Source organism: Macaca mulatta, chromosome 2, assembly GCF_049350105.2.
Source record: "Macaca mulatta isolate MMU2019108-1 chromosome 2, T2T-MMU8v2.0, whole genome shotgun sequence".
Lineage (NCBI taxonomy): Eukaryota > Metazoa > Chordata > Mammalia > Primates > Cercopithecidae > Macaca > Macaca mulatta.
This window is the reverse complement of record NC_133407.1, coordinates 142,039,718-142,066,057: the sequence shown is the minus strand read 5'-3', so window position 1 is coordinate 142,066,057 and position 26,340 is coordinate 142,039,718.

The window sequence follows — 26,340 nt, the reverse complement described above, 5'->3', positions numbered from 1 at the left end:
TATCCTTCTTCACTTTTATTGGTTTAAACTCTGTTTTATCTGATGTAAGAATGGCAACTCCTACTCTTTTTTGTTTTCCTTTTGCATAGTAAATCTGTCTCCATTATTTTACTTTGAGGTCGTGAGTGTCATTATGTGAGATGGGTCTCTTTACAGTCAATTCTTAATTGCTCTGAAGCTGATTACATTTGGGGCCTACTTGGGATCTTGAATTTCTTCCTTCTTTCATTTTCTGTCTATGTTTATTGGCTCCAAATGGGTAGGACGAACCCACAGATGCTCCAATAGCACCTGACATACACAAAAGGATTGGCATAGAAGAGTTGCTAGGAGTTGTTAGATTTCGATCGTCCAAGCTTGCTCCATTTGCTTGTTGGCACACCAAATTGAAAGTTGACAATACAGTTCCAGAACCCTAAGTCAAGATGCTTCTGTAGATTTACAAGCAGTATTGTCCCTAGGCAAGGAAGTGAAGTGCTGCCTTCAGAATGCTCTCTGTGTCTCCACCTTCTTCTGTCTCTATTCTAGAATCTTAAAACCTCAAGAATGGAAAACCTTAGCTATTTCCTTCTTCTCCCCTCAGGTCAAATCCTGCTTTCAGTAAAGGATCTGACACCTATAGAATTTCAGATGGGTTTTTTAAATCTCCTTATTTATTGTGGAATAAAAGATGCCATTGGTTGAAAAGGACAACAAATAGCTGTGAGTTGATGGAGCAAAAATCTTCAAGAATAGAGACATCCAGAGCTTGAAACCACCTCAAGAGTTGAAGTCATATTCTGTACACTACACACCAACTTAGCCTGCATCTAAGATTGTCCCTGACCCTTATGTATGAGAAAGGGCAGAGTTCATCCCTAGGGTCCCTTGATAAAGTCTAAATCAGGGTTCAGCAATCTGTTGTTCAGAGGCCAAATCCAGCCACAGCCTGTTTTCATTTGGCCTGTGAACTAAAGATGGTTTTTGCATTTTAAAATGGTTGGAAAAAATCAAGAAAATAATAATATTTTGTGACATCCAAAAATGGTATGAATAAATAAAGTTTTATTGAAACACAGCCATGTACACCCGTTTAAGGAATGTCTATGATGCTTTTGCACTGCAATAGCAACAGACTAAAGAGCCTAAAAGACCTAAAATATTTACTATCTTGCTCTTTAAGAGACAATTTACTGAGGTCTAGGTCGATATTTTTTAAACAGTGTGCTAAAGATCCCGATGGTTCAACAGAGCTCACCTCAATGCAGGGAAGGGGAAGGATGGCCCTGAGAAAGGAGCCACATAGAAGATGTACCATCTTCATTAAACCAGAATGGTTCTGCTTTTACCTCTTTTATACTTTGGAAATCAAAGGTTGATTTTGTAAGAGATTATAAAAAGTTTATAAATGTGGCAAGCCATGAGTCTTCAAACTGTAAAGTATTATAGATCTCTATTTCTAGCACTTTTCCAAATTAAATACTCAGTAACACACAATATACTTTTGAGGAAATGGGGAACTGCTATCATTATTTCACCATGAAAGCAGAGGTTTCTAGAGAAGGAAGTTAGCACTGGAGACTTGTCAGGGCCAGGCTAGAGCTAGGGATTCTTTTACCTTTTCTCCCCACTTCCCATCTCAAATCCTCATCTTCACTTCTTCCAAAATCTATTTTTATTTTTCTCTTCTCTGTTTATACTACCTTTCTCAATCACTATATGTATTTTTTCATTTCTTTTTTTTAAGACAAGATATCTCCATGTTGTCACGGTTGAGGTGAAGTGGGATGATCATAGTTCACTGCAGCCTTGAACTCCTGGGTTCAAGTGATCCTTCTGCCTCAGCCTGCCAAGTAGCTGGGACTACAGGCATGAGACACCATGCCTGACCCCTTATTCCTTCTTAAACAAAGCTTACCTGTGGCTTTGGTTTGCCATGGCATCCTTATAATTTCTGTTCCACTACTACTTTTCAGATTTATTTCTGTTTCTCCCTAAGAGAGAAAAACCTAGTGGGTAAAAGGCATGAGTTTTGTAGCCAGACTGCCCAGGCTTGAATCTTGGCTTCTATTTACCAACTGAGCAAGTTATTTAACTTTCTGTACTTCATGAGTCTAATGGGGATAATAACAGTACCTATCTCCTGAGGTTATTGTGAAAATTAGGGGTGTGTGTGTGTGTGTGTGTGTATAACACATATATAACACATATAATTTTCACAAAACAATATATAATGATCTTATATATATATCTTATATATATGTACACACACACACATATAAAATCATTAGAATAATACCTGGAATATGGTAAGCATGATGTAGGTGTTTGTTCTTATTAATATCTGAATGGCTCACTCAAAACATGCCATGGACCCCTCGTCAACCAAAAAGAGTTTTAGGAATTATCTCTTGTCAGCTACCACCCACAGATCTGATCAGCGTAGTCTACGTTATGGAACATGGTAGATTGCATTAAAGGTCACAATTCTTTATTTCTCCCTGTATCTACTCACTTTTTTGTGTAATTTTTCAGTATCTTCCTACTTGAATAGGACACATTTCCCATGTCTTGATGCTATGCTTGGCATGTGACTTGCTCTGGCCAATGGAAAGTTTGCTGACATAATAGAAACAGAGGCTTAAAAAGGGCTTATACAGTTGAGTTTACCCTCTTGATCCTCTGCCATCATCATGAGAAGGTCATGCCCAAGTTGATCTGTTGATTCGAGGAGGAGGATGAGAAACACGTGAAGCAGAATCGTCCTGAGCCTAGATGAGCCAACTCCTAGTCAGCCTGCAGACTGATGAGAAATAAGATGTGATTATTGTTTAATGCCATTGGGTTTTGGGTAGTTTGTTACACAGAATAAATAGGAAAAAAATACTGGGTTGAACCCAGTAGCATATTGTATTAGGCCATTTGCACTGCTACAAAGAAATACCTGAGGTTGGGTAATTCATAAGGAAAAGAGGTTTAATTGGCTCTTGGTTCTGCAGGCTGTACAAGCACGGAACTGGCATCAGCTTGGGTTCTTGGGAAAACTCAAGGAGCTTTTACTTATGGCAGAAAACAAAGCAGGAGCAGATGTGTCACATGACCAGAGCAGGAGCAAGAGAGAGAAAGTGGTGGGGGAGGTGCCACACTTTACAACAACCAGACCTCCTGAGAGCTCCTTTATTATCATGAGGACAGCACCTAGCCATGAGGCATATCAACTTATTCAATTTTTTAAAATCACACTCAAGCACTATTATGAAATGCTTTTTACTGAATTCATCAAGCTATTCTTTTTCTTTCAAACTGAGTTACTCAGAGATCCTAACTCCAAAATTCCTGTTTTTCTCTTCCCATTGACTCCCCTGACCTTGAAAGATTTTTAGCCTATTTTTTCCATAAACTCCACAAATATCTGTAAATGACTGAAGGAAGATGTTTTGCCTTGCCAGTGCAAATTCTCTTTGGGATTCCCTTAAAATTCATCTGCTGTGAAAGGGCACTGTAGGTGGTTTGCATAGCTGTGGACAGTGAAATCGATTTCCAGACTTCCAACTCAGTGAGTTCCCATGGGGGTTGTGGAGAAAAGGAATAACGTTTATCAGAATAAAGGAGCAAGCTGACTTATACATATCTGTAAACTTTAGATTTTTGTTCAAGAGAGAGTGGAAAGAACAATACAGATACAGACATACCTATATAAACAAGGGTAAACTTCAAACCTAAGCCTTCTTTGTAGAAATCCATCTGTTGAGGCTGAGAGTAGAGAAATAGGACCAAAATAGTGTTTATAAATTGAAAGATAAGATTTTTAGCCTTTGATCCTGGATGTATGCATTTTCCAAATGGTCCAGGCAGTCTGAGATCAGGATGCAATTTACAGGCTATAGAAGAGCATAGGAAAAAACAACTTCCTAGAAGAGATATTGACCACTAGTTTCAAATCCTGGTTCCACTGCTTCTCAGCTTGTAACTTTTGGTAAGTCATACAACCCGTCTTCTCCTGAGGTTGTGATGAGGATTAAATTACTTAAACCATTTAAGATGCACAGAAGAGTGCTGGGCACATAATAAGCACTCTATAAATGTCTGTTGTTATCACCTTCCCTTTTGTTACAGCTATTACTACTATTTTGGGTAACACAACTCTGAGTTTATTCTGGGAAACCATCCCTTCCTTTAGTTTAGATCCTGTTCTATAAATGCTGGCTCCACCCTCCCAGCCTGGCCAATTATAGCCATCATCCTCAGGCCACATTTTGAGGTTTGAGCATGTGACCCAGTCTGATGAGGTGCAATCTTTAGATTTGATGGCTTTATGAGAGTGATATGTACTTCCTCTTCTACTGGACATCAATTCATACGGAAGTAGGTGAGAATGAAACCCATTACAAAGAGCAAAGCCAAGAGATGGAAGAGTAGGTCCTGATAACAAAATATAAAACCAGAGATTGAAGTCTTGAAACCCATGGGTTTTTTGTTTAATGAGGCTATAAAATGTTTCTTTTTGCTTAAACTAGTTCAAATTGGGTTTCACAGGAGAACTTACACACCTTCTAACAGCTTTTACAGAAACTTTCATTGAAACTTTAGTTCCCTTTCTTAAATTTTTCATGGAGATTTAGACTACTTCAGGTCAAACTTGAATGAGCAAATGTTAATTAATTTTTAAAAAAATAACAATCTCATTCAGGTTGAGCTGCCAGGAATTGTCATGTGTGGGGATTTTTCCTTTTATTTTGTGGGGGTTTGGAGTGCAGGAGCTTACAGCAGAAATCACCACCTTGCTCTTCTGTCCAGAGCTATGCATTAAGCCAAGTTGAATCTAAGCTTTCATGGAATCTAAAAATGGCAAATAAAAGAAAGCAGCTTTGATTTCCCCCCCTCATGAGATTTATTCTGACAGTTTGCAACTCGATGAAATAGATAATGGAACTCCCTTGTCACAATAACTCAGTTTAAATGCATTGTCAGATTAATAGACTCAGTTATCCACTTCACTAAGGACTGTAAGAGGCAAGGTTTGAAATCATCCCTTCTCATAAACATCCCAAAGGACTAAAAGATGTTTCTAAGCAGAAGAAATTGTGAAGTGGGCATATTTTGCCTTGAGTTAGTTATTCCCCAGATCCCCCTTCTGTTCGTGTGTTTGGCTTCCTTCCCCCTCTTACACTCTCTCTCTTTATGCCTAGTAAGAATCCCCATTAGTTTATGGAGATGGTACTGGAGTTAGTTAACGGCGTTCTGGAAATTGTCACATTTCCCTGGCACCAAGGGAATGCATGTGGTTCAGACTGGACCAATCAGAGTCTCACCTCTCCATAGCCACAGTGATTGGACCAAGCTGTGGGTGTGTGAAACAAGGTGAGCCGATCACAATCCTCCTGCAGGATTTTTTTTGTTTTTGAAGCTGAAGGGGAAGATCTTTTGGTTATGTGGTAACAGCTTTTAGGGTGTGAGTCCAGAGGTTCCTGCAGACAGAGAGAAAACATGCTGACAGCAATAGTAAACAGTAACATTGTCACAGGGAGAATTCAAAATGTGGAGAAGGAGTCTCTTGGCAGTATTCAAGGCCTTAGTCCTGGTGATTCCTGAAGCCAGCTCTGCCTCCCTTCCCATGAATTTGTTATGTAGGTAAATAATATATCTTCATTTCTTGAGAAAGAGACTTCCAGTATCAACTCTGACATGTGAAGAGCTTGGGAGACAGCATTCCCATCCTCAAAATAACAAAAAGATAGAAAAACAAAATCAGTTTTTATGGACTTTCCTTGAAATTCCAGAGGACTACAATTTTGGGGGGCCCTCACTTCCATGAGCATTACCTCCAGGAACACTACCAGGTTTTCGTGCTGAAGATCCCAGAAAGATGCTCTTATAGCTCTGGCAGGGGTAAGGAAAGAGTAGCCATTGTAAAATTTAACCGGAGCTTTCTCCATTACAAAGACCTACTACCCATGGGAAAAGACTTTGCCAGAGCCTTACTCAGTAGATGAAAGAACATTCGTTCAATTCATAGCCTCCTCCAGCTTTCCTGCCTCACCTACTAGAGAGGGAACAAAACAACAACAACAATGAGGGATAGGACTTCAAGGAAATAAATTGGGCATGGTGCTGCCAGGGAAGGGAGCAGGAGACAGAAGAAAAAAACTTTACCACTGGAGAAACACTTGTGAATGTCACAACTCCAGGACTCAGGCCCGCTATAACACTGAAAAGTCCCTAGAATGCTTCCCTTTCCCTACCCTTAACACCACACCAACAGGACCCCAGTATGATAACATTAGGTTACAGCTTAAAATTGCAAAATGCAGATTCTATCTGAGGCAGAATACTTGGGGAAGCCCAAAACCTAGAGAGGAGACAAAAACTTGAACACTAGAGAAATTTGGAACCTCTGGCACCTATAGTTATAGCAAATATGAAACGAGTCTGGGTAAGCATAGGCACAGAATACATTTAAAGAAGAAGGAGGAGGAGGAGGAGGAGAAGGAGGAGGAGGAGAAGAGGAAGAGGAAGAGGAAGAAGAGGAAGAAGAAGAACAAGAAGAACAAGAAGAAAAAGAAAAGAGTCCAACTCCTAGGCTTATAACCATAAATCCTCACACTAAAGGCCTATTTACCTCAAGTTCTACTGTCTGATACATGTCTTGATTTCAACAAAAAGTTACAAAACATGCCAAAGGAAAGAAAAAAGAATGTCTGAAGAGACAAAGCAATAAGCAGAAACAGGTGCAGATATGACATAAATGTAGAAATTATCTGACAGGGTATTTAAAGTAACTATGATAAATATGAAATGGGCTTTAATGGAAGAAGTAGACAATGTGCAAGAGCAGATGGTAATGTAGATAGAAACTCTAAGAAATAGCAAAAAGGAAATTCTAGAAAAACATTGTACCAGAAATGTAAAAATGCCTTCAGGTAGGCTCATCAGTGGATTTGATACAATTCAGGAAATAATCTGTGAGCTTGAAGTGAGATCAGTAGAAACTTCCCAAACTGAAAAGCAAAAAGTAAAAAGAAAAACAAGCAACATCCAACAACTGGGGGATAATTTCAAAAGGTGTAACATACATGTAATTGGAATATTGGAAGGAAAAGAGAGAATAGAAAGGAAGAAATATGTGAATAATGGCTAAGAACGTACCAAAATTAATGACAGACACCAGACCACAGATCCACACAGGATAAATTCCAAAACCTCACTCAGTTGTGCAGAAAGTCAAAGGCAAAGAGAAAATCTTGAAAGATTTTCTTAAACAAAATAGCTTACCTATAGAGGAATAAATAAGAATTACAGCATGCTTCTCATCAGAAATCATGCAACCAAGAGTGTAGAGTGCAATATCTAAAGTGAAAGCAAAAGAAGGAACAAAAGATTTCCACCAACCTAGAGTTTTATATACAGCAAAATTAATTCTTCAAAAATGAAGGAAATATCAAGACTTTCTCAGACAAACAAAAGCTGAGGGAATTTATCACCAGCAGACCTACTCTGCAAGAAATATTAAAGTAAATTCTTCAGAAAGAAGGAAAATGATGTGTCAAAAATATGTATCTTGATACAGAAAAGCTCCAGAAAAGAAACAAAAATATTTTATTTTTCTTTCTCTTAATTGATGCAAAAGACAACTTTTTTAAAAGATATAATAGTAATTAAAAATAGAATTACCATATAACCCAGCAATTCGTCTTCTGAGTATATATCCAAAAGAAATGAAATCACCATCGTGTAAGGATCTTTGTTCTCCCATGTTCATTGCAGCGTTATTCACATTAGCCAAGATATGAAAACAACCTAGATGTCCATCCACAGACAAATGGTTAAAGAAACTGTGATTGTTTATCCATTTGTCGGGGGATGGACATCTAGGTTGTTTCCATATGTTTCCATTGTATATTTCCATGTACAATCTGTTGTGTGTATTTGTATGTATGTATGCAACAGATTTTTATCCAGTCTTTAAAAAAAGGAGATCCTGTCATTTGCCAAAAATGGATGAACTTGAAGAACATAATGATAAGTGAATGCCAGATACAGAAAAAATATTGCATAATCTCACTTATATATGTAATATTTTTAAAAATCAAATATAGAGAGAAAATGAAACAGTGGTTACCAGGGGAAAGGTGGTAGGAAGGAAATGAGGAAATGTAGAATAAAGGATACAAAGTAGCAGATATGAGGGATGAACGAGTCTGAAGATCTGATGTACAACCTGAAGACTGTAATTCATAATGCTGTAATATACTCAGAATTGTTACTAAACGAGCAGATTGTAGCTGCTTTTGCCACAGGAAGGAGAAATGGGTAACTATGTGAGATGATGGTTGTAGCAATTTCTTTCACCGTAGTAACCACTTTAATATATATACATATATATATATCTCATAACCTTATATATGTGTATACCTTCAATATACACTGTATATATACGATTTATTTTTGAAAAATGAATAAAAGTAACAGTCTACTAGTTATTATAGCATGTGGATCAGGGAAATGAATGACAGCACTGTCACAAAGGACAGGAAGAACTAATTGGGAGTACTCTATTACAAATTGCCTGCACTACACAAGAAGAGTATAGTGTTATTTGGAGGTGAATTTAGATTTAAAATGCATATTGCATAATGGGATACTGCTTCACTTTGAAAAAAAATGAAAAAATTCTATATGGTTACACAGCAATGTGAATGTACTTATTGCTGCTGAATTGTACACCTAAAAATGGTTAAAATTATAAATTTTATGTTATATATATTTTACCAAAAATATTTAAAACTTTTTAAAAGGTACATTGTAAACTCTAGGGCAACCACTAAGAAATGCTTTTTAAAAATTAGAATTTACAGCCGGGTGCAGTGGCTCACGCCTGTAATCCCAGCACTTTGGGAGGCCGAGGGGGGCAGATCACAAAGTCAAGAGATTGAGACCATCCTGGCCAACATGGTGAAACTCCATCTCTACTAAAAATACAAAAATTAGCTGGGTGTGGTGGCACATGCCTGTAATCCCAGCTACTCAGGAAGCTGAGGCAGGAGAATTGCTTGAACCTGGGAGGCAGAGGTTGCAGTGAGCCCAGATCATGCCACTGCACTCCAGCCCTGTGACAGAGCAAGACTCCATCTCAAAAAACAAAAACAAACAAACAAACAAAAATAGAATTTACTTGCTAAGAGATTGATAAAATTGAGTCACATTAAATGTTCAATTATAACCAGAGAAGGCAGAAAATGGGGTTTGGAGTAATAAAGAACAAATACAATGTATAGAACACACTTACAAACATGGTAGAAAACCGTAAACACTTTTAAATACGAATGGTCTAAATATACCAAATAAAAGGCAGAGATTGATAAAGTGGATTAAAAAACAAAAATAAAATTAAAACAAGACCCAACTATATGTTGTCTATAAGAAACCCACTTTAACTATAAAGACACAAATAGTTTAGAAGTAAAGGGATAGATAAAGAGATACCATGCTAACACTAATTAAAAGAAAGCTACCATCATTGTATTAATTTCAAACAAAGCAGACTTCAGAACAAGAAAGATTATGAAAGACAAGCCAATTACATAATGATAAAGGGGTCAATTGTCCAAGACATAACCATCCTTACTATATATACACCTAACAAGAGACTGTCAAAATACATGAGGCAAAAACTGACAGAACTGAAAGGAGAAATGGACAAATTTAGTATAGTTAGAAATATCAGCACCCATCTGTCAATAATGCATAGATCAAACAGGCAGAAAATCAGTAAGGATATATATGACCTGAACAGCACTATCAATCAACTTTATCTAATTGACATTTATAGATTGCTCCATTCAACAACAGTAAAATATACTTTCTTCTCAAGCTCACATGGAACTTTAACCAAGATAGACCACAATCTGTACTATAAAATTCACCTTAACAAATTTATACAAATCATACAAAGCATGTTCTCGCACCACAATGAAAATAAACTAGAAATCAGTAACAGAAACATGACTAGAGAATCCCCAAATAGCTTAAAATTAAACACATTGCTAAGTAACATGTGAATCAAAGAAGTGTCAAGAGAAATGTTAAAATACTTTGAACTAAGTGAAAAAGACAATATAACTTACCTAATTTATACAATGCAGCATAGCAGTGCATAAGTGGAACTCTGTAACATTAGATGCATGTATTACAAAAGAGGAAAATCTGTAATTTATAACCTAAGCTTCCACCTTAGCAAACTAGAGAAAGAAGAGCAATGTATGCCTAAAACAAGCAGAAGAAAAAATAATTAAAATTAGAGTAGAAACCCATAAAATTAAACACAAAAATATAATAGAGCAAATCACCAAAACCAAAAGCCGGTTTTTTGAACAAGGTAATTTTTTGAGATAGTTCAGATTGCATTCTGTAACTTAAAACCAAAAGTTCTGTTTAATCTATTCATTCTTATCTCCATCTTCTAAAGTTTCTAGGTTTTCTCTTTTCCACTTGCTCCTCTCAGTCTCTACAGAGGGAACTTTTCTGATAAATGGGTTCATACTAAGGCATCAGTGAGATAATATGTTAATCATTCCAGGATCATTGTGCACTGCTGTATCAGCAGTGCCTGATATAATGCAGGTGCTCAATAAATATTTATTTAAAGGACAAATGAATTACTTACACTTTAAACAGGAACCACTGGAATTGATCAGATCATCTTCAATGCTAGAAATTTGGAAGTTATAGAATTTACGTTGAGGAAGTTGCATGTTACAAGTGTCCTTAGATTCATTCAGGTTGCATAAATTGGGCCAAGTCCTAAGACCAGCTCGCCTCCAAAATTATATTCCCAGGCTCATCTTTGTGATTAATATTTACTCTTTCTCCCTAATTTCAGGCTGGGGTGACATTTAATATTATCTGTATTGAGAAGATGATAATACACTCACAACTAAACCTATTCAAGTCCAGGGTGCTTATGTATGACGGCAAGAGGGAATGGTTAGCCTTGATCCATCTAAAGCGTTACTACAAACAGAAAAAAATAGCTTCACCTCATGTTCAAGGAGAGTGCTACCATTTTTATTAACTTTATTTATTTATTTATTTAATTTTGAGACAGAGTATCACTCTTGTTGCCCAGGCTGGAGTGCAATGGCACCATCTGGGCTCACTTCAACCTCCTGGGTTCAAGTGATTCTCCTGACTCAGCCTCCCAACTAGCTGGGATTACAGGCACCCAGCACCACACCCAGCTAATTTTTGTATTTTTAGTAGAGATGGGGTTTCGCCATTTTGGCCAGGCTGGTCTCGAACTCCTGACCTCAGGTGATCCTCCCACCTCAGCCTCCCAAAGTGCTGGAATTACAGGCATGAGCCACCATGCCCAGCCTACCATTTTTATTATCTTAAGACCCATCCAAATTCTGAAATTTAGCTCTGAGTGAATGCCCCAATGGTTTCTGTTCCCTTATGATGCCTAAAGGTATGACCTTGTTAAGAATTTCATATACCTTTATTTCATTTCCTTTGATATGTAAATGGTAAATCAATGGTTCCATTGTAGAAATAGTTCACAGTAGTTCTTTTTATAGAAAAATCAACCTAGAAAACTGACTGTCAAACCCAGGGCCCATTGGTTTTGCTTAAATGATAATCATAGAGAATCTAGTGGTGTTAATTAATGAAGTCTGCATCAATACAGGAGGGCAAAAAGTGATTTCCATTAAAATAGTGCATTTCATGAACTTTTTGCTCATTCTGTAACTTAATAATTTTTAGTTTCTTTGACAAAGTTCTTTGAGTTTTTTGTGTTTTTGTTGTTGTTGTTGTTGTTGTTGTTGTTATTTTTGAGAAACAATGTCTTGCTCTGTCACCCAGGCTGTAGTGCAGCAGTCTAATCATAGCTCATTGTAACCTCAAACTCCTGGGCTCAAGAGATTCTTCCACTTCAGATTCCCAAGTAGCTAGGACTGGCTACAAGCACAGGCTACCATACCCAGCTAATTGTTTTATTTTTATTTTTTGTAGCAATAGGGGTACTTTCTATGTTGCCCAGCCTGGTCTCGAACTCCTGGCCTCAAATGATCCTCCTGCCTCCCAAAGGACTGAGTTTATATGCGTAAGCCACCATACCCAGCCATTTTTAACTTTTAACAAGAGAGGATTAAATTAGATGTAAGAAATTTGTTCTCACTCTGTGGACTGCTAATAGCTAAAATGTGTTAATAAGGAAATTTACATAGTTTTTAAAAACATGAAACACTAAATTGTCAAAATTTTATTGTAATAAAATAAATCCACACTGCTTTATTATCATGCAATTTGGTAAGTATATAAAATTGCAAGACATATCACTTACAGTCTGGATAACAATAACTTCCATTTATTAATTAAATCCTATGTGCAAGTCATGATATTAATGTTCTACTTAGAGTAATTCTCGATCCTCATGACAATGCTATAAAAGCTAAGTATAGTTGTCTCAGTTTAACAGATGTGTAAATAAATTTTGAGACATTACGTTTATTGCCTAAGACAGTAAGCTGAGATCAAATCCAAGTATGTCTTACACCAAAAGTCATACCATCCTAAATACAATGCTTCTATGAGAACTTCAGATTCAGTGAAGCGTATTAAGCATGTACTATGCTCTGGTCCCATTGTAGATGCTGGAGGCACAGCAGTTAATAATACAGAGACCTGCCCCAATGCTTATATTCCCTTTTTTTTTTTTTTTTTTTTTTTTTTTTTTTTTTTTGAGGCAGAGTCTTGCTCTGTCGCCCAGGCTGGAGTGCACTGGTGCAATCTCGGCTCATTACAACCTCCGCCTCCTGGGTTCAAGTGATTCTCCTGCCTCAGGCTCCTGAGTAGCTGGGATTACAGTTGTGTGCCACCACGCCCAGTTATTTGATATTTTTAGTAGAGACGAGGTTTCACCATGTTGGCCAGGCTGGTCTCGAACTTCTGACCTCAAGAGATCCACCCGCCTCGGCCTCCCAAAGTTCTGGGATTACAGTTGTGAGCCACCATGCCCGGCCCCAATGCTTATATTACAATGGGGATAGGAAATTTATGCCATGAACAATTTAGGAGAAAGTAATAGTCAGAAGCTCTCAGAAGAGAGACTACTCACACTTTATCACTCTTACCTCTTCTCTGGATAGATACTATTTTGTATACGGCACAAACATTTTGGAAAGTTAACGTGAGAAAGGAAAAAGAGTTGAATAGTTCATTTGCATTTGGTAACAGGAAATGGAAAGTGCAAACAGCTGAACTGTAGCCTCTCAGCCCACTACCAAAGCAAAAATGAGCTCTTAATATAGTATCTGTTAAGAGACAAGTCACAGCCTTTCTGGTACGGGACAACTTGTAGTATTAAATTTTTAGAACTAGTTTAGAGATTCTCAGTCTGCAAAATGGATATGTTCCATCACTAAATTGGAATAATTGCAGGGGTGTTGCAATTTTCAGAAAATATAACTTAATGGATAAAATTTTCACAATTTTAAGCTTTTCTTTGCCAAAATTTTTGAGCCGTTTTTGCACCTGCTACTGCTTGTCTGCTGGTGAGTGCTAGCTGATAACAAATGCAACGAATAAGTATCAAGCAAAAGTTAATGCAAACAGCCAATCACTCTTAATTCAGCAGCATGATTTTTTTATGGATATGTGAGTTTGTGGTTATGATTTTATATTGTGACATATAATAGAGCCACATTTTCTCCTTAAAATTATTCCTAAAATTAAATGTATCAATATTTCATGGTGTTCTATGAAGAGTATAACTTCCAAGTGTTCTATGATTATAAGCTTCTTAAAAGATCAACAAAATACTGTTTTTGTGAATCACATGTTAAATGTGGAAATCACATCCTCTGACATATATACCCTGGTAACCCCCAACTTCCGCTCAGTCAAACTGCCCAAGAAGGGAGGAAGTTGGTCCCCTCATGTCAGATTTCTGGAATGACTCCAAAAGTTGGATCGTGAAGGAATATTTGGCCCTCCCAACAGAAGAAGGGCTGCTTGTGCAGATGCTTATTGGCCCATATTTTATAAGTGAGTGGAATGCTTGTGCCTTGTCAGGAATGCAACTATATCTCATTTCCTTCTTCATGTCCTGCCCCCACTCTGTGAAGGCACTCTTCCCACCACTTCTTGCTTCAATATGACAAGGGTAAGAAGCTTAAGTCCAAGTGCCAGGCTACATGTTCAGATTCATGCTCCAATTTGATTTTACCAGAAAAGTCCCCCATTGGAACTGAGTACTGCCAAGCCCTGACCTTATTTCCCATTCTGCCAATGATTCTTCCTTAGACATAAGCTTCTTGTGTTGACAGCCTGAAAGGAAAGAAGTACCCATGCGGGACTCAGGTCTTTGAATTGTTAACACTACCCAATTACTTTCTTCCCTACCAGAGAAAACCACATGATTATGAGCCAAGTCATGGCCTCCAGATTCAATGTAGTCATTGGCTAAGTGAAAGAGACCCCCTTCTCTGAAAATGCTCCACTAAATGCTACCAGCAAGCTCTTTATTACTCAATTCAATAGGCTCACTAGTCCCCTGTATTATCTGAACTTTATAGAGTATTTAATATTATAGACCACCCCATTTATTAAACATGCTCCTCCTTTAACTTCCTACATAGCACCATCACTAGAGTTTTCCTACTTTATAACCACCAGCTTTGGTTACTGGCTCCTCATCCACTTAACTGCTAGATGTCTCTAACTGAATGTCCACAGGTACTCCAATGAGCATGCCCAAAATGGAATGTATCAACAGATTACGTACCTTCTCTTAAATTCCTCTTCCTCCTGCATTGTCAATTATGATGATGATGATGATGATATCAAAGAAGATGATGGAGAGGAAGAAGTAGAAAGCAAATAATGATAAACCCACACAGTTCTAAGTGTTTTATGTGTGTTAAATTATTTACTTTTTACATTAATTGTATGAGATAGGCACTATTACTAGCCTCAATTTACAGATATTGAAATGGAGGCAAAGAGAAATTAATTTGTCCAAAGTTACATAGCTAGTAGTGGCAGCATCAGGATTAGAACCTATAGTTCTAAATTCTACCTTGCATATTATTCTCCATCTCTAAATATAACACCACTACCCATCCAGTTACCTGAGAATGAACCTAGATGCACCCCTCTTCCTTAATGCCCAATCAGCTACTAACAGGGATCTTTACTTACATTCCTAGAATGGGGGATTGTGAAGAAGGGAGAGAAAGTCCTTTCACCAATGTACTCTTGTGACTGCTATCAAAGTGATCAGACTCAATTTTAAAATGAGCAAATGATCTGAATAGACATTCCTCCAAAGGAAATATATAAATGGCCACAAAGCACACGAAAAGAGGTCAGCTTCATTAGCCATCAGGGAAATACATATCAAAACCACAGTGAGATATCACTTCATACCTCCTAGGAGAGCAATAATCAAAATGACATAAGTACTGACAAGAATGGAGAAAAAATGGAAGCTTCATACAGTTCAGGTGGGAATAAAAAATGGTGTAGCTTTGGAAAACAGGATAGCATTTTCTCAAAAAGTTAAAAAAAAAAAAAAAGGAGTTACCATATGACCCAGCATTTCCATTTCTAGGTATATACCCAAGGGTAATGCAACACATGTCCATACAAACATTATACTGAACATTCATAACAAAATAGCCAAAAGGTAGAAACAATCCAAGTCTATGAGTGAATGAATTGATAAACAAAATGTGGTATGCCCATAGAATAGAATATTATTCTGCTGTAAAACCGCATGGCTACTGATACTAAATAGATGAATCTTGAAAATATGACATCAAGCAAAAGAAGCCAGTCACAAAAGAACATACATTACATGATTCTGCAACTCAAAAAGTATTTGAGACAGGTCTCAATTAATTTAGAAGTTTATTTTGCATAGGTTGACGATGCCCTGGGGAAAAAGGAACACAAAACCACGATAACATCTGTGGTCCATGCTTTTTCCAAAGAGAGACTGTGGACTTCAATATGTAAAGGGGAAAGAGCAGGCAGTAGGAAAACATGAAAGGGGAAAAAAGGGGAGGGTAGATAAAAGGGGCAAGCAGTTGCATTCTTTTGAGTCTTTGATCAGCATTCAATGAGTCCACATTTTACTTTGAAAGGAGGAGGTATACAAATAATTACACATTTGTCTCATGCTCAGTGAGTCTGCATTTTTACATAAGATAAAGTAAATTTTTACACAAGATAAAGTAGAGGAATCAAATATACATTTGTCTCAGATGAGCAGAGGGATGACTTCTAGTTCAGTCCTTTGTCCCATGCCTGTGAGGATAAGCTGTCAATTTACATCGTTGGGGGCAAAATTCAACAGAACTGTTTTTGTGTAAAGATCCTGGGGTCCACAAGAGGTTTTCTTGTGAGCAAATTGTGAGGGAGGTATACAGCCTTTTATCTTCATAGTTACCTATTTATGAACAAAATGGGAGGCAGTTTGGTGTTATTGAGTTCTTGAGCTTGACTTTTCCCCTTAGCATATGAGTTTGGGGTCCCAAGGTTTTTATTTTCCTTTCAGTATTCCATTTATATGAAATTTCAGAATAAAGAAATTCATAGAGACAAAAGGCAGATTAGTGGTTGCCGGGGGTTGAAGGGAGGGGCTCCTGGAGAAGGATTGCCAAAGGGCACAGAGTTTCTTTTTGGGGTAGTGAAAATGCTCTAAAAACTGATTGTGTTAACCCTTGCACAATTCTATAAATATTATATATTAAACATCATTGAATCGTATGTACACTTTAAATAGGTAGATTATACAGTATGTGAAATATAACTCAGTAAAGCTGTTATTTTTTTAAAAATAGGAATGATAGGAAATTGAGACTTCAGATGAGGAGCAGGATACAAGTGTTGAGAAAGGGATAATTTTTCTCCATAATATCCCTTCACTTTGAAGATAACTTTTTGCCTGTGTCGAAGAGGATGTTGCCATATACAACTGTGCCTGTTATGGCTATGGATGGTGGCATTCTCGCTCCAATATTTAAACACAATTTCCTTCTGCACATGGGGGGAAAAATGACCTCTTTGCTGACTTTACCCTAATGTGATTTTTATCACTCATAAAAAATGTATGCTATAAGTAATTATGTTACATATGCTAGCTACAAAAAGCTAGCACGAGTAGTTCCTAGACATGGGTCATGGTAGAATAAGTTATGGATAATTTTAGCTCATTTCTTCATTGTAATTGCATTTTTTATAACTGTATTCATCAGAACTCTTTTATTTCAACTGACAAAAACCCAAGTCAAAACAGCTACATCGAGAGATAGAAGAAATAGAATGTATGAGCTTATATACCTGGGGAGTCCAAGGGTAGATTTCTTTCCTGGATGCAGAGACTTAGAGAATGAGTGCTCTAGGACACTCTCTCTATATCTGTCTAGGTGCTGCTTTTTTATATACACTCATCTTGTCCCCTCCTGCCTCAGAGAGGCCCTTTCCACATTGTGAGAAAGATGGCTGTTGATATATGTTTACATCTTGTCAGCCAAAAACAAGCACAAGCTGTCTCTGCAACTAGCTTGGTAAAGTCTGGGGACAGAATCTGATTGGTCTGACTTTGGTCACATGCCTGTTCCTGAGCCAATCATTGTTCTGAGAGGGAAAAGTATACTCAGACTGGTCTACCTGGTTTATATGCCCACTCCAGATGTGTTTGGAAGAGGGAGAGGATGCTACAATTGACTGTTCCACAAAGACCACATGTACTGGTGGAGAAGTTTCCCAAGGGAAAGGAGGCAGTGTTACCAGAAAGGAGATGGGAATACATGCTGGACAGAAAAACCACAGCCCATTCCAGTGCCCCTTGTAGGTATTAATACATGCTTTACCGCTGGCTTCTGGGGGAAAGCCAGGCAGAACCTACCTCCAAGAGAGTCGCGCAGCCTGGAATCCAGTGTCATCTGCCTGGGGCCTACCATCTTGCATATGCCTGCAATGCTTTTTGACAGTCCACTACCTTTCACCCCGTATCTTATCTTTCCCTTCTGGAAACATTTCCCATTACAGGAGAATGGCAGGCACTTGACAAACTGCAAATGCAAATGGGGAACGTCATCCATGCTGCCATTCAAGAACAGCTAAATTAGGCAGCACAATATACTCCATCAAACATTTAAAATGGTGCAATCAAATGGAAGGTTTATTGTTCCAAAAGCACTAATGATACATCTATACATGTTGCAAATTGTTTTTTATGCAAGGAGTTTATAATACCAGCTGCTGTGTTGTATGAACTGCTCTCTTTTTTATCTTTGACCCAGGTATTTCAATCAAAGATTCATTCTGCTATGAACTCCAATGACTAGCCACCCGCCAAGTTGTCTAGCCAAGCCTCGGAAAGTACATTCAAGAAAAATTGTCTGCCTTGGAAAGTACATTTAAGAAAAATTGTTTAAATCGAGTTTCTTTAGGTCCAAAAAAAGGCTGTCAATCTGATTCAAGAGATATATTTGAATTCTGTCCAAGGTTCAGATGTGTAGGAAAATGGCGAGTGTTTATGCCTGTTAGACAGAGCTAAATATTAAATCTTACAAGTTATGCAGAGGTAGTTCTGTTTTTCAGAAATGAACTCAGTGTCCTTATCATTAACTGTGAAATATAGTACAGAGAACCCAGCTAGTATCAGGAATCAAGGAAAACTATTACACTATAGATATGTTATGTGACAGTGAGAACTGCATGGCAAGTGGTTTTTGAGAGTCTAGTGTTTCTACCCTGTGCTCACAAAGAAGCCATTTATGACTTAAAAAATGAGGAGTCATTCTGAACTGTCCAACTATCTAGAGGCCATAGTGCTTTTTTTAAGAAATGAGGAAACTTAAGAATACTGATCTCTATTACAGAGAACTTCTTACTAGCCTTAGTAGCAAAAGACTCAGATGACTTGAGTGATTTGGGGAAGCTACAAATGCAGGGCTTCAGGGGCTATACCAGAAAGAAAGATGACTCCCAAAGACGTACAGACATATGATGTCTCCAAATGTGGTAGTGCTAAGGAAAGCTGAACCACTCTGAGGCCTCTATGACTCATTCTGAGGGAAGTAGTTGGCTCACTGGGGGAGATACCACCCTCCCCATACCTATGAGGTTGATCTACCAGAGTAGAAAGTGATTCTTCTCCATGTAGAACCTCTGAAACTCCACCTTTAAAGAGTCTGAAAGATACTCCAGTGCTCAGATTCCTGGGGATGAGATATTTGGACAAGGGTTATGTAGACTTTATCTGTAGCCAAGAAACTTCCCTTTATAAAGCATTGCTGAGTTATGTAATACTTCCATATGCTGGGTCTTATTTTATCCTGACAAAAACCCTGCAAACTAGTTTGCCCATTTTATGGGTAAATAAACCTACTGAGATAAAACCCACGAACCAACCTAATAGCAAACAAAGATTGGCACCATCGTTTTCTATTCTGAGCCCTCTGCCCTTTCCCATCCTGGCATTTATCTCCGGCTCTAGTTCCACATACTTGGCCCTCTGGATCTGGGGTTCCAGATCCATGAATTCAACCAACTACGGATTGAAAATATTTGGAACCAAAAAAATTCCACAAACTTACAAAAAGCAAAACTTGAATTTGCCACATGCCAAGTACTATGTTGAATCCATACAAATGACATGATGTGTAGGCATTGTATTAGGTGTTATAAGTAATCTAGAGACGACTAAAGTATACAGGAGGATGTGTATAGGTTATATGATATCAGGGACTTGAGTATTGGTCGGGGGTGAAGGATCAGGAGGGAAGGTCTTGAAACCAATCCTTTATGGATACTGAGGGATGACTGTGTATCCCTTTTCTCTCTTATCTAGTCATTTTCAAATCCTGTCAGTTCTCTCTGTTCCCATTACCTCTTCCTCAGTTTGTGCTGCTGGCTTTAATCACCAGGATTAAAATATTTCCTTTGCATTAAGCACCCTGCCTCTAGTCTAGTCTTGTCCCCTTCATCCTTTGCGAACAACTAGAGTTATCTTTCAAAAGCCCAAATCCAATTATGTAATTTTCCTTTATAGCTCATGACTCTTGTCCTTTGAGTCAAGTCTAAACTCCTTCACGATCTAAGAATACCTTGTGTATTTCTCTAACCTCCATCCCTATACCATTACTTACTCCAGCCATATTGAGCCATTCCACTCACTCACGCTTCCAGGAGTTTGCCTGTGTTGTTCTCTCTGCTTGAAATGTTCACCTTCTGTCTCCCACTTTCTGCCACCCAGTAGGACCTACTGTGAGCCCTTTACTTTGGCATCTACTCTTCATGGAGACATTGCTTACACTTTGTCCCACTTTAGATGCTTTCCTTAATTTTCTCAGTCTTCATCTTCTACTGTCCCATTGCATTTAGCATCATCATAACACCACATTTTGTTGAACTTGCCTTTCGCATAAGGTAAGTAAACCTTAGTTTCTGTGACATAGAAACACAAAAATATTCATGATTACTACAGTATACATTTCTTTTTGGTTTAAACAATGATCCATTGAACCGGAACAGTATAGATGTTCAAGAAGCAGCCTTCCACTTGGGCATGGATAAACCCAGATTCCTTGCATCTTGTGACTGCCATCTTCAACACATAGCTCCCAAGGTCATTGCAGAAGAGAAAAAAAGCGTGAATAAATAAGACATATTTTTTATCCTGGTCAGATTGAAAGTGACACACTGTGCATCATTCATGTTCCATTGGCAAGATTTAGGCATGTGGCTATGCTTAGATGCAAGTGGGGTTGAAAAACATCCCTGGAACTACAGTGCTACTGTATGGAAAGAGAGTACATGCTTTGGTCAACTGGCCATCTCTGCAATCTTTATGTTTTTTTGTTGTCCCTGGTAACTTTAAGGTAGGAGCTGTGTCCCAATCTCTATCTCCTATATTATATTTGTGAAATTAATGAATATATATATACATAATTTGTCAATACAGTTGACCCTTGAACAGCTTGAGTTTGAACTCTACAAGTCTAATTATACATAAGTTTTCTTCTGCCTCTGCTACCCCTGAGACAGCGAGACTGACACCTCTTCTTCTTCCTCCTCAGCCCACTCAATGTGAAGACAATGAGAATGATAACCTTTGTCATACTCTAATTCCATTTATTCAGTAGCAAATATATTTTCTCTTCCTTATGATTTTCTTAATAACATTTTTTAGCTTGCTTTATTGTAAGAATACAGTATATAATGCATATAACCTACAAAATATGTGTTAATCTACTGTCTATATTATCAGCGAGGCTTCCAGTCAACAGTAGGCTGTTAGTAATTCAATTCTGCAGGAGTCAAAAGTTATATATGGATTTTAGACTGCACCAGGGTTCAGCGTGCCTCATCTCTATGTTGTTCAAGGGCCAACTATAGGAATCAGTAGTGTTGATATTTTGTGGGTCACAGACACCACTGGAAATATGCCACATCAATATAGATAAATCTATGTACCTTTTCTACAAAACAATGCAAATTCATAAAATTTGACCTATAATTTCATAACTTACATGGTCACAAGATTGATAAACTCATCACCTGTCCTCAAAGAGAATGAAGTAAGGCCCAGAAGACAATCAAGCCCAATTACAGAAGTGGTAGGGGAGGTCTTTGAACTCCATGTTAAGAACTGTGGCATAGGGATACATAGAAGGGTCTGAACAAATTATTCGCACCTTGGTTTGGTTGGGTGGTTTGAATATACTTTTTTTCCCTGGGAAATGCCACATCAAAGTGGCTACCTCAATTGCCCACTGATTAATTACTTCCTCCTCTGCACTCCCCCAGCATTCTCTACATTCCTCTATTTGTTTCCAATATATTTAGAAGTTGGTTCCGAAATTAAGCCACTTAACTCATCTCCATCACCTCAAAGTGCCTAGCACACAGTGGGGCACACTAAGCATCTCTTGCACAGAATGAACTAGACCAGTTGAGCACCAACACTCTACAACACGTGTCTCCAGGCAAGTCAGCTCCACGTCTACCCTAGAGAGAAAACCCAGCACAGCCCGGGAGTGACAAAGGGGACAGTTACACACCACAGTGACTAATTCCCAGCTAAAGGGGGAAGGCAGGCTCCATCTGGGAGACAGATGGAAAGCTCCCCTTTTAGCGCTCAACATAAATTAAATCTCACTATCCACCAAAACTGAAGGTTTACATTGATTTCGTAAGATTTTTTTTCCCCTCCTTAAATAAAAAAGCCATTTGTTTATGAACACCAATTTCATGACAAATTTTGCTCCGTATTGTGATAACACCTAATTTGCTAATTAAACATGCTAATTGCAAGTAGTTACCTCACATAACTACAAGATGCAGAAGTATAATTATGTAATAAAGAGCTTTTATGAAACTTTTGTGGGAAAGCGCTGGCTGAGGAGGCAGCTGCTTCACAAGACCAGGAGTGGTACTCCCTAGGGCCCACTGCATCTGAATTGCCCCTGGGTAACAATTATAACCCGGCTCCATGCTCCAGTTTTACTGTTCATAAGTCTGAGAAAAGCTCCTTCTGCAACCAAGGGCATGAGGACAGAGGCTGTTGGAGGAGGAAAAGGAACCTCTTTACGAACCGAAGGGATTCTGCTGACTTCCAGCTTGAGACTGGAGTGAGCCGAGGACTTCCATGGGAGCTTTCCTTACAGGAGTTTGTTTCTAATACCCACCCCCGTCAGCTCCCCATCATTATCCACCCACTGAAAGCAAGTCCCGAGGACTCTAGTTTCCTTGTCTTTTATGAAACAGAATTGCAAGCAAGAAGCAGATCCAAGAGGCAAATGAGAGATTAGTAGAATGAACTTGCCTAATAAAGAACTGGAGGCCAGGCACATTGTCTCACGCCTGTAATCCCAGCACTTTGGGAGGCCAAGGTGGGTGGATCATTTGAGGTCAGGAGTTCGAGAGCAGCCTGGACAATATGCTGAAACCCGTCTCTACTAAAAATACAAAAATTAACTGGATGTGGCAGCATGCGCCTGTAATCCCAGCTACTCGGGAGGCTGAAGCTGGAGAATCACTTGAACCCAAGAGGTGGAGGTTGCAGTGAGTCAAGATCGTTCCACTGTACTCCAGCCTGGGTGACAGAGTGAGACTCAGTCACAAAAAAAAAAAAGAAAAGAAAAGGAATAAAACTAGTGGAAGAAAAGCCATTAAGCTTGGACTTAAGAGTTTGATGATTTGGTATTCAGGGAAATGTAGAAAGGAACTTGGGATAAGTGTTGCTGAACAATATGGATGGAGTTCCTTTAATGTCTTCAGGAGGCTCAAGTAAGGATGGGGATTTCTTTTCAATATCTCTCTATGCTGAAACTGTGCTTCTTAGAATGTGACTTTGCATAAACTTCAGACCACATGAGGTCCCCACATGTATTTGGGCTATACACAATCGTCTTATCTATACTCATTCCTATAAAGCAAATATCTTTTATTTTTCCATTCTTTTTCTCCTCATACATAACCTAATCACCTTTAGTATATTTATCTAAATATATAAGTGTGGGAGGGTGTGTATAAATTCTAGCTGCTTTTTTCTTTTTCTTTTTTTTTTTTTTTTTTTTTTTTGAGACAGTTTCGCTCTTGTTGAGGAGTACAGTGGCACGATCTTAGCTCACTGCAACCTCCACCTTCCGGTTTCAAGCGATTCTCCTGCTTCAGCCTCCTGAGTAGCTGGGATTACAGGTGCCTGCCACTATGCTCAGTTAATTTTTGTATTTTTAATAGAGACAGGGTTTCACCATGTTGGCCAAGCTGGTCTCAAACTCCCAACCTCATGATCCACCCGCCTCTAGCTGCTTTTTCTACAAATCTTCATTATTATCACAATTGTTACTTCCACAATTGTTCTTATATTCTGTAAGGCCTCAGATTCAAACATTCCTTTCCTGTTCTCTTGCCTTTTATTCCTTCCACTCACCATCATCACATCTATATAAGCAGATTAAGTGGATCTTTATATTTCTAATCAGTAGACCAAAGTTAAAGATAAGTAAACACTTAAGCTGAAGCATATGAAAGAAACCCATAGAAAAGTTGAAACTATGTCATGTGAACTGACTGAAGTTCAGCCACTGTAATGTCCTGTTATTTTGTTCCCATTACTCTCTGCAAGATGCTATGTAATCCTCTCATCAGTTCGTGCATTTAAAATATTATCCGTGAGCAAAACTACCAGGTTAGATTGTTTTTTCCATTTCCTGTTACATACATAATTGAAGCTACAGCCCAGCAGCCATGAATTAAGTTGTATCACATTAAAGTGACAGTAGAATTCACAGTGGGAAATGGGAGAGACACTTAGATAGTACCTTGTCAAGACTTTGTTCCTATTTCCTTACTGCTGTGGAGCAACAGACCAGCTAAGCCTGATGGCTCCCAAGCACGCTGGCACGACAGCACATTCTCATTTATTTACAACTGGAACTCACAAGCTCAGTCTTTTGTGGTTTTTGTGTTTTCGTTATTATTATTATTATTTTGGAGCCAAAGACAGCAAAAGCTTCCCGAACCTTCCCATAACCAAGAGCACCCAAAGTAACTCAAGGAAACAAAACCACCAACAGCCAGCCTGGGCATTGGTGGTGGTACAACCTGACCAGCAACCATTTCCTGAGAGAAATTAACGTATGTTTGGAAACTTCATTTCACTTCATATGGCAGAAAGAGTTTGAAATGAAGGTTATACAAAATCGAAGAGAAGATTTTCACAATAGCACAGTTCTTAGCTCACAGAAGGAGATCCACAAAGATTTGGTGAATGAATATTTTTTAAGAAAGCAAGCATTGCAATTGGTGGTCCACAGCTTATATTTTTCCCTCAAACATTGTGCTTATTGTGATAAATATAAATTGCATGTATAATTCCACATGTTATATTTTCTTTTTTTTTTTTTTTTTTTGCAACAGAGTCTTTATCACCCAGGCTGGAATGCAACGGCACCATCTCAGCTCACTGCAACCTCCACCTCCCAGGCTCAAGCGATTTTCCCAGCTCAGCCTCCCTCCCGAGTAGTTGGGATTACAGGCACACAGCAACACACCTGGCTAATTTCTGTGGTTTTTGTAGAGACAAGAGTTTTGCCACGGTGCCCAGGCTTGTCTCAAACTCCTTAAGCTCAGATGATCCACCTGCCTCAGCCTCCCAAAGTGCTGAGATTACAGGCATGAGCCACCATGCCCAACCTTAATTCCATATATTTCATGAAAGACGGAAAATGCTTTCTTCAGAGGCCACAATGTAGAAAACTCTCCTGGGTTTTGATTCTTAAATTCCTTTTTAAAAACTCTTTATTTTGGCCAGGCATGATGGTTCATGCCTGTAATCCCAGCATTTTGGGAGGTAGAGGCAGGAAGATTGCTTGAGCTCAAGAGTTTGAGACTAGCCTGGAGTTTGATTGAGTTTGAGACCCTATCTCTATAAAAAATAAAAATTAAAAGTTAAAAAAAAACTCATTATTTTAAGATAATCTTAGACTTAGAGAAAAGTTACAAAAAATAGTACAGAGTTCCCCTACACCCTTCACTCTGTTTCCCTTTATATTAAATACCCCTTACATAACCACAGAACAATGATCAAACCTGAGAACTACTGTTAACTAAATGCAGAATTACTCTGATTTCACTAGTTTTCCATTAATGTCCTTTTACTGTTCCAGAATCCAATCTAGGATCTCAATTTGCATTTGGTTGTCATGTCTCCTAAGGCTCCTCCCACCTATGACAATTTCTTCTCTCCTTGTCTTTATGACCTTGGCACTTTTAAAGAGTACTGTTTAGTTATTCTGTAGAAAGTCCCTCATTTGTGTTTGTCTGATGTTTTCTCATTGCTTTATTGAGGAAATGGATTATTGGAGTGTATACCATGGGGGTGATGTGGCTTCTCATTTGTCAAATCAGGGATTATACGATCTCTTCAGGTATTGCTGGTGATATTAACCTCCACCACTTCTCTAACGTGGTATCTGCCATGTTTCTCCACTGTAAAGTTACTATTTTCCCTTTGTCATTACCAAATATTTGGGGAATATACTTTGAAACTATGAAAATACTATGTTTCTGTTTAAACTTTTACCTACCAACTATAGCATCCATCAGGAGAGATTGTTGGTGGTAATTATTAGTGTGTGTTGTAATGATGATTTTCTATTTCTTCCATTTCTTTCACATGTATTGATTGGAATTTATCTGCAAAGAAGAGTTGTCACTTATCCCCCATTTATTTGTTCAGTTCATTATTTATATCAGAATGGGCTGGTGAATGTTTTTATTTTATTCTTTAGGTTGTAAGCTAATACATCATCATTAGGTTTGTAGGTCAAGCTGTTCTCA